This window comes from Ahaetulla prasina, chromosome 9, assembly GCF_028640845.1.
Source record: "Ahaetulla prasina isolate Xishuangbanna chromosome 9, ASM2864084v1, whole genome shotgun sequence".
Taxonomy (NCBI): Eukaryota; Metazoa; Chordata; class Lepidosauria; order Squamata; family Colubridae; genus Ahaetulla; species Ahaetulla prasina.
In genome coordinates, this window is record NC_080547.1 from 34,191,496 (window position 1) to 34,199,880 (window position 8,385).

Here is an 8,385-nt window from a genome sequence, read left to right on the forward strand (position 1 = left end):
AATAACACAGCGTAGGAGTTTCTGAGAGTTTCGGTTTTTCTTTTTCCAAACTTATCTCTTGAGTTCTCTTAAAGATATCAGCCCAATCTAGACAGGGATTAAGAAACGGGAAACTACTTCTGGGTGTTCTAAATGTTTTTTTAAAACAAAACAACTACATGGGAGTTGTGGGAGAAACCGAGTTATAATCTGCTGAACCAGATTAAAAGCCAACAAATGCAACTTTCTGTCCTCGTGGTGGCTAATTCCAAGCCTAGTCTAGCTGCAGAGAGCACCTTCCATTTCCCAGGGGTATAATCTTTGGCCACCATAGCCTCAACCTTCACAAAATTATATGCCCCTCTTTTAAAGCTCTCCATGTTGAATGAAAACGCATCAGCTGACAGTGACTTGTGTTTTTTTTTAATTTGCATTTATATCCCGCCCTTCTCCGAAGACTCAGGGCGGCTTACACTATGTCAAGCAATAGTCTTCATCCATTTGTATATTATATACAAAGTCAACTTTTATTGCCCCCAACAATCTGGGTCCTCATTTTACCTACCTTATAAAGGATGGAAGGCTGAGTCAACCTTGGGCCTGGTGGGACTTGAACCTGCAGTAATTGCAAGCAAGCTGCTGTTAATAACAGACTGCATTAATCCATTGAGCCACCAGAGGCCCTATAATTTTTGAATTATACAGTACTTCAAAATGTTTCTTTTTATCTGTCCCAAATTTCCGATCTCTCCACTCCATCTCTCTGCTCAAATGTTCACATTAGGAGCTACTTTCCCTATGTTAACCCTCCTGTGATACCTTTTTGCTTAGGTCAGGGGGTCCCCAACCCCAGTCTACGGTCCTTGGCGTGCCAGAAACAGGGCCACTCAAACAAATGAAACCCCATCTATGTGATGCAGAAAGCACGTTGAAACCACGCCCTCTCCGGTCTGCAAAAAAGCCTCTTTCGATGGAACCAGTTCCTGGTACCCAAAAGGTTGGGGGCTGCTTGTTTAGGTAGCCCCCTGTTTTTCTCAGCTAAAAAATGCCAGTGTGACTCAGTGGTGGGTTTCAAAAAAATTTTACTACTGTTTCTGTGGGTGTGGCTTGGTGGGCGTGGCAGAGGAAGGATACTGTAAAATCTCCATTCCCTCCCCAATCCAGGGGAAGGTTACTGCAAAATCCCCATTTCCTCCCAATCAGCCAGGACTCAGGAGGCAGAGAATAGATGGGGGAGGGGCCAGCTGAATTTTTACTACCGGTTCTCCGAACTACTCAAAATTTCCACTACTGGTTCTCCAGAACTGGTCAGAACCTGCTGAAACCCACCTCTGGTGTGACTGTCTTTTAGAACTTCTTCTTAGAGTAGAAGCCAAAAGAGGCAAACATAAATGAAAACCAACACACAAGGAGGTTATAAGACATGTTATTGAAGAAAAACATGGAAGTCCAAAAACTTGACTGACCTGGCCACAAAGCAAAAAAAAAAAAAAAAGCCTGCAGATGGAGGAGGAGAAAAGAATAAGATCCAAGTAAATAATCAAGTGAATTATTTCCTAAGAGTAACAAAAGATTGAGACCACCCAGGAAGTTTTCCCAAGGTAGAATTCCAAGTGACGTTTTCCTCACCAGGAAGTTCCTACCTTTCTTACTCATCCAGTGAACTCCAGATAGAGGGAAATCATGGGACAGATTTATCCCGTGGTGGGATTCAAATAATTTAACAACTGATTCGCCCAGGGTCAGGTTGGCCATTGTGGGAGGCATGGCCCATCCCCGTCCTCCAACTCTCATGCGGGAGGAGTTTCCCGCGATGGACAACTTGACCCTGGGTCAACCGATTGTTAAATTTCCACCCTTTGCCAAAAGGTGATTTCCCAGGGTGCTTGTCTGCATGTTGGTCTTCCGGCTGTTTTAGCTTTCTGGATGCGGCTCCTTTAAGAGGTGAGGTTTTTGAGGGAGGTTTACCATAAAGACAAGGAGTTAATGCTCCCGAGAGCTAGCACAGGAAGGTGAAGAATTGCAGGAGAGTGGAAGAAAGGATTCCCCCCTTCCCCTTGGAGCTGCGTCCAGGTGGTGTTGGTCAGTCTGTGGGCAAAAGTGAGGGGGGTGAGGAATTAAGCTGGCAGCCTGATCGAAGCTGGGCCCAATGTAGGGGTGACTGCAAGCAAATTATCACCACCACCACCCTGCTATCAAAGTGGATCATGGGAACTGCACTGCGCCGGAATGGAGAAACGGGCTGTTCTGTCTCCTTCCCCACTTTGGAGCAACGAGCTGGCCTTCAGCCAGTGGATTCACGGCTCTTATCAGTCCTGGCAGAGAAATCGCAGCTGCCTGCCAAAGTTCAAACAAATGACTCACAGAGTAAGACTTCAGCTCTCTTTGAAACGGTTCAGCTAATTTGCTTCCCGTGGAACTGAGAACAGTCCCAAAGCTCCTTATATATCCTGTGGGGTGGGGCAGGATTCCTTTTGATGACACTGCCTCTCTATTCTTCTGAAGCACGGGTTAATCCAAGCTTTATTATTATTATTATTATTATCAGCTGGGTCTGAAGGCGTAGCCTGAGGAAGGGAGGAATCAAGGGATGATGGCCTCATTACGTCCTCCGACTGGCCTGGTTCTGGCTCCTTGAGCCGGGCCAAAGGCATCAGTGCTCCTGAGGTAAGCCTTACCGGCCCTTCCCCCTCACTCTTGGAGTCACTTTCGGGCATGGGGCCAGGTTCGGGGGCTGGAGTCACAACACGGGCAACGGAGTGGCACAAGGGAAGGAGGTGGGAAAGCAGCCTTCTCCTTCCCTCATGTCAGCTGCTCCATTGCCCATTTCTCCATTGCAGCGCAGTGCAGTGCCCAGGATCCACTTTGATGGGGGGCGGTGGGGGGTATAATTTAAGAACCCGTTTGCCTGAACCGGCTGAATCCCATCATTGGATTTATCCCAATCTCTTCGCAAGGAGTTACTTAGAAGAACAGGCTGTCCATCAGGGGTCTTATTGGTGATGAAAAGGAAAAGAAGTATTTTAGAGGAAAATAGACTCACTAAAAAGGTCTACATATTCCTTCCAAATTCTTTGTGACTAGTTGCAACCTCCCCTCATTTTTATTTAAAGCAGCAGTTCTCAACCTGTGGGTCGGGACCCCATTGGGGGTCGAATGATGATTTGCCACGGGTCGCCTAAGACCATTGGAAATATGGAAAGTATACTTGCGAGTCGAAGAATCGCGCTCCAATGGTTGACTCCACAAGCCAGCAGCAGGCTCTTCAAATCGCTAGCCGAATTTGGCTTCAGGTGCGATAAACTTAATAGGGGAGGAGTCTCCGCTTTAATGCCTCCGTCCTCAAGGCAATCGCAAGCAGTTCAGATCGCTAGCCAATACGGCTTCAGGCGCGATAAATTCAAAACGAAAATAATTTTATGGTTGGGGTCACCACATCGTGGGGAATTGTATTAAAGGGGTCGCAGCACTATAAAGGTTGAGAACCACTGATTTAAAGCATCATATTTAAACACACAATGGTTTGCATCGTACAGATTTTGCTTTTCAAATCAGTCAGTGTAAAAGCAGTTTGGCAGGCCAAGACAAATGTGGAAAATCCACGTAGGCTTTTGACATTTCCAAATCTCTTCCTTGGGCAAGATGATAATAGAATATTAGAATATTCTATTCTGTTATGAATATTAGAAGGGGGAAATGGAGAAAAAAGGGTCCACTTACATTTAGTTTATCTCGAGATGAACTATGGAAGAGGATTGGAAGAAGTGAGGCTTAGCTTGGGGATGGGATGGCTTTAGGTTACATTCAGGATTCTCTCTAGAAATCTGGCTGGGATGACAAAACAAGTCAATCGGTAGCTGATTTTTTATTTTTGATTCAGAATTCTTATCAGCTTTAAAGAGAACATAGGTTCTCTTCAGCAGGTAAAAATGAGGGAGAGGAATGGATGAATTTTGGACTTTATTTTTTTATTTATTTTATTTATTGGTCACAACAGTATATATAAGCATAAGCATGAAATAACTATACGATATATAAGCATATATATCATATAATAACTATACGAAATTTGGATACAATCAAAGGGAACATTAGGACAGCAACGGTAGGTACATTGATGCTCTTATGCATGCCTCTTACAGACCTCTTAGGAATGGGGTGAGGTCAATAGTAGATAGTTTTTGGTTAAAGCTTTGGGGGTTTTGGGAAGAGACCACAGAGTCTGGTAGTGCATTCCAGGCATTAACAACTCTGTTACTGAAGTCATATTTTCTGCAATCAAGATTGGAGCGGTTCACATCACTTGGCTTATTATAGCCAATAGTTTTATAATTCTTTGACCATTAAATTATATTTATAATTCTATTTTTCCCCAGACAGCTATTTATTTATCCACACACAAACGCAAATATTTAATTTGCCTGGGTTTTAAGGAGTGATTTTTTTTTTCACTGCATGAGAAACCATCAAAGGAAGATAATTGAAGGCCCTGCACAATGAGGAAGTGGAGAAGAAAGGCAGGAACTAGAAGAAAAGGGGAAAAAAAACAGGATTGAGAGGAAACAGGGGAAAAGATGGGGAGGGGGACGATCTTCATCCAATTTTCCATTTCAAATTAAATCAAGAACTTTCATAATTAGTTTTTACTCCTGAGAACCCTAGCAAGGAAATTGACAAACTGAAAGAACCATAAAGTAAAATGCATTCCCTGGTACCCAAACACCAGCAAAATAAATCTACTACAAGGAACGCGCGGTTTTAAAAATGGACCAATTGGGTATTTCAACTCCTGTCCATCCATTGGGATTCCTCAGCTCTTTGATCTTTTTTCATCTTTTAGTATTTGCATAGTGGTTGGGGAAACAGAATGCCCAATGCTTGCAACAATCCCAAACTTGTCTCCATGTTTCCATATGAATCCCAACTCCCACTGCTGAATGGGTCTAGGACAACTACCTGTGGGAGGGTTTGCCATGGTCAACTCATCACGGGAAAATTCACCATGGCCAACTCACCATGGGACAGCATTTACATTAATATCGAAGAAATGGTGGAATAGAATCATTAAAGAAAGGATTTCATTTTGTCCAAATGAAATGTGAATGACAAATAAACAATTGAATTAATTTAAATTGACTTGTTGAAATGTCCTGCAGCGAGTTGGCCTGTGGCTCATTGGATGTGGCAAGTTGGCCACAGTGAGCTAGCTGTGCTGAGTTGGCCGCAATGAGTCGGCCATGGCAAGCTGTCCCATTCCACTCCTGAACATGGCCTGTGTTGTGTCTGCACCCCCCGAGCGGGGCCTCCTGCCAGAAAGTGACTTGGAAAGTGAGGGGGAAGGGCCGTCAGGACTTACCTCGGGAGCACCAGCTTCCCTTGTTCAGCTCCAGGAGCCAGAGGCAGGCCAGGTGGAAGAGATAACAAGGCCTCCGTCCCGTTACTCTTCCCCCCCAGGCCACGCCTCCAGACCCAGCTGATGTCAATCAGGCCTGGCTGGACCCTAGGTTTCATAGGAAGGAGAGTAGAGAACAACAGAAGCAGGGGTGGGGCAGGCCTAGGAAGTGCTGAGTCATGGAGCCACACCCCATAGGATATAAAGGCAGCAAGAGCTGCTGTGCCTCTTCGTAGCAGGCAAATTAACTGCTAACTGAGAGCTGAAGTACTGTTTGTTCCTGGGTGACTTATTGGCGTCGAGGGAGATAACAGAGACATTTGGCAGACGCTTGCTATTTTCCTGCCAGAGCTGATAGTGCCGGTTAATTAAGCCATCGCTCGGACAGAGGTGAAGGGGGACAGAACAGCCTGATCTGCTTTTAAAAACTTTCCTACAGATAGTCCTCCAATTACCACCACAATTGGAAACTGATTTACAGCCATAGCTCATTACGGTCATAAATCAAGCTACCCACGTGACCAGATCTGAATCTGCTGGAACAGATTAAAGATCAGCAGCAAAAGGGATTTATTTATTATTTAACTTAGGACATAGAGTACATGAATAACAGTAGTAAAAATATATGTAAAAGGAGCACAGAACAACAATGGTACGTGGATGATGGAAATACATAGTCAGTTTTGTAAGGTATGAAAAGCTCAATAAGTTATAGGTTACATTTTGAAATACATTGGTTCATGAGAATGGAATAAGTGTTCTATGTATTAATATCTAGGTCACTTATCTAATTAAGCTCAGGATTTGATAGTTAGAGAAAATCTGCTTTTCCCTCTGGTAAAAGTAAAGGTTCCTCTGCACATGCTTGCTAGTTATTCCAACTCTAGGGGGCGGTGCTCATCTCCGTTTCTAAGCCGAAAAGCCAGCGCGGTCCGAAGACGTCTCCATGGTCATGTGGCCAGCATGACTAAATGCCAAAGGCGCACGGAACGCTGTTCCCTTCCCAACAAGGTGGTCCCTATTTTTTCTACTTGCATTTTTACGTGCTTTCGAAACTGCTAGGTTGGCAGAAGCTGGGACAAGTAACGGGAGCTCACCCCGTTACACAACAGCACTAGGGATTCGAACCGCTGAACTGCCGACCTTTCGATCGACAAGCTCAACGTCTTAGCCCCTGAGCCACCACGTCCCTGAGCCACCGCGTCCCACCAAAGGTGGTCACTATTTTTTCTACTTGCATTTTTTACGTGCTTTTGAACTGCTAGGTTGGCAGAAGCTGGGACAAGTAACGGGAGCTCACTCTGTTATGTGGCGCTAGGGATTCGAACCGCTGAACTGCTGACCTTCTGACCGACAAGCTCAGCGTTTTAGCCAATGAGCCACCGTGTCTGCTGGTATAAGCTCTGGTATAAGCTCTCAGATGCCAGCTACTCACCATGTGATCAAATGTCTGACAAGAATATCTATGGAGATTCTCAATCATCTAGATCAGGGGTCTCCAACCTTGGCAACTTTAAGCCTGGCGGACTTCAATTAAGTTGCCAAGGTTGGAGACTTCTGATCTAGATTGTGGTTGTCCCAAAGGTGCTTTTTCCAAAGGCAACTGGACTTTCTTGTTTTCTTTTTTAAAATGTTTCGCTTCTCATCCAAGAAGTTTCTTCCGACTTGGAGATGGGCTGGGCTGTCGGGATGTCTGATGAGGAGCATCACAGTCACAGTCAGGGGAGGATACCCTGCCCCATTTAACAGAGAGTCTCGACCGATGCCATACAAGATGCATATCCTATTCAGAGTTTTCCAGCACTGACGGGTAGATTGAAACCTTCGAATTTTTATGTCAGGTCAAAGATAGTTGGTAAAAGGAGAAAGTGAATTAGATCCTTCTCCTGGAAGGGACGATTGTATTAAAAAGGCAGGGGAAGTCGCATTTCCTTGGTCTGTTGTACAGTAGCTGATCCAACTTAATCCCCTTCCTCTTGGCTCTTAGCTGACTGCCCAGACTATTTATAAACACATATGGAAAAAAAGAGAGAAGAGACAATTTAAAGAAATGTTATAGTGCTATTGAAGTGTAGCCAGACTAAGAGATGGAGACAGACTGCGAAACTGCATAGATACTGCATTCAGTTCTCCTTTGTGAAACGGTTGTTGGAATGATTGTTGAAGCCCTGCCTTAGCCATGAAAGCTAAACGGGTAACCTTGCACCAATCTCTCTCTCTCTCCCCTCCTCCCTCTCTCCCTATTACTCCTCTCTCTCTCTCCTTTCTTCTCTCCCTCTCTCTCTCTCCCTACCATTCATTCTCTCTCTCTCCCTCTCCCCCTCCCTCTCTCCCCTTTGCTATCTCCCTATCACTCCTTCTCTCTCTCCTTTCCTCTCTCCCTCTCCTTCTCCCCCCTCTCTTTCTTTTTTTTGAAAAGATTTTTATTTTTTAACAACAAACAAACATAAAAAACCTGTCAAACCAGTTACAATGTGCTCTTGGGGTGTTTACATATCTTCTTGTGCACTCTCAAAATAGACATCTCTTTCATACATATATCTTATATTATCTAGGTCTCTTATTCAATCTAGGTCTTTTCTAACATATATTTCCTTCTAACCAGTAATAAAATAAATCCCATATTTTGTAATATTGCTTATCTTCTTGTTCTCTAATTTCAAATGTCAATTTACTCATCTCTGCACATTCCACCCCCTCTCTTTCTCTCCCTCTCTCTTCCTCTCTCCCTCTCTCCCTACCACTCATTCTCTCCCTCTCTCTACCTCCTTCTCCCTCCCCCCCCCCCCCGCGCACGCAAACCAAACTCACCTCAGAGGGTTGTTGTTGTGGGGAAAATAGGAAGAGGAAGGAGTATTAGGTGCATTTGCTGCCTTGAGTTATTTGTAAAAACAATAAAGGCAGGAAACAAACAAACAAGCAAATTTGAGGAAGCACAGTGGGGGATGAAATGCAATCTATGATAGATATTTGCAAAAGGAATAAAGAGGTGTGTTCCATTTACTACTTAAAAG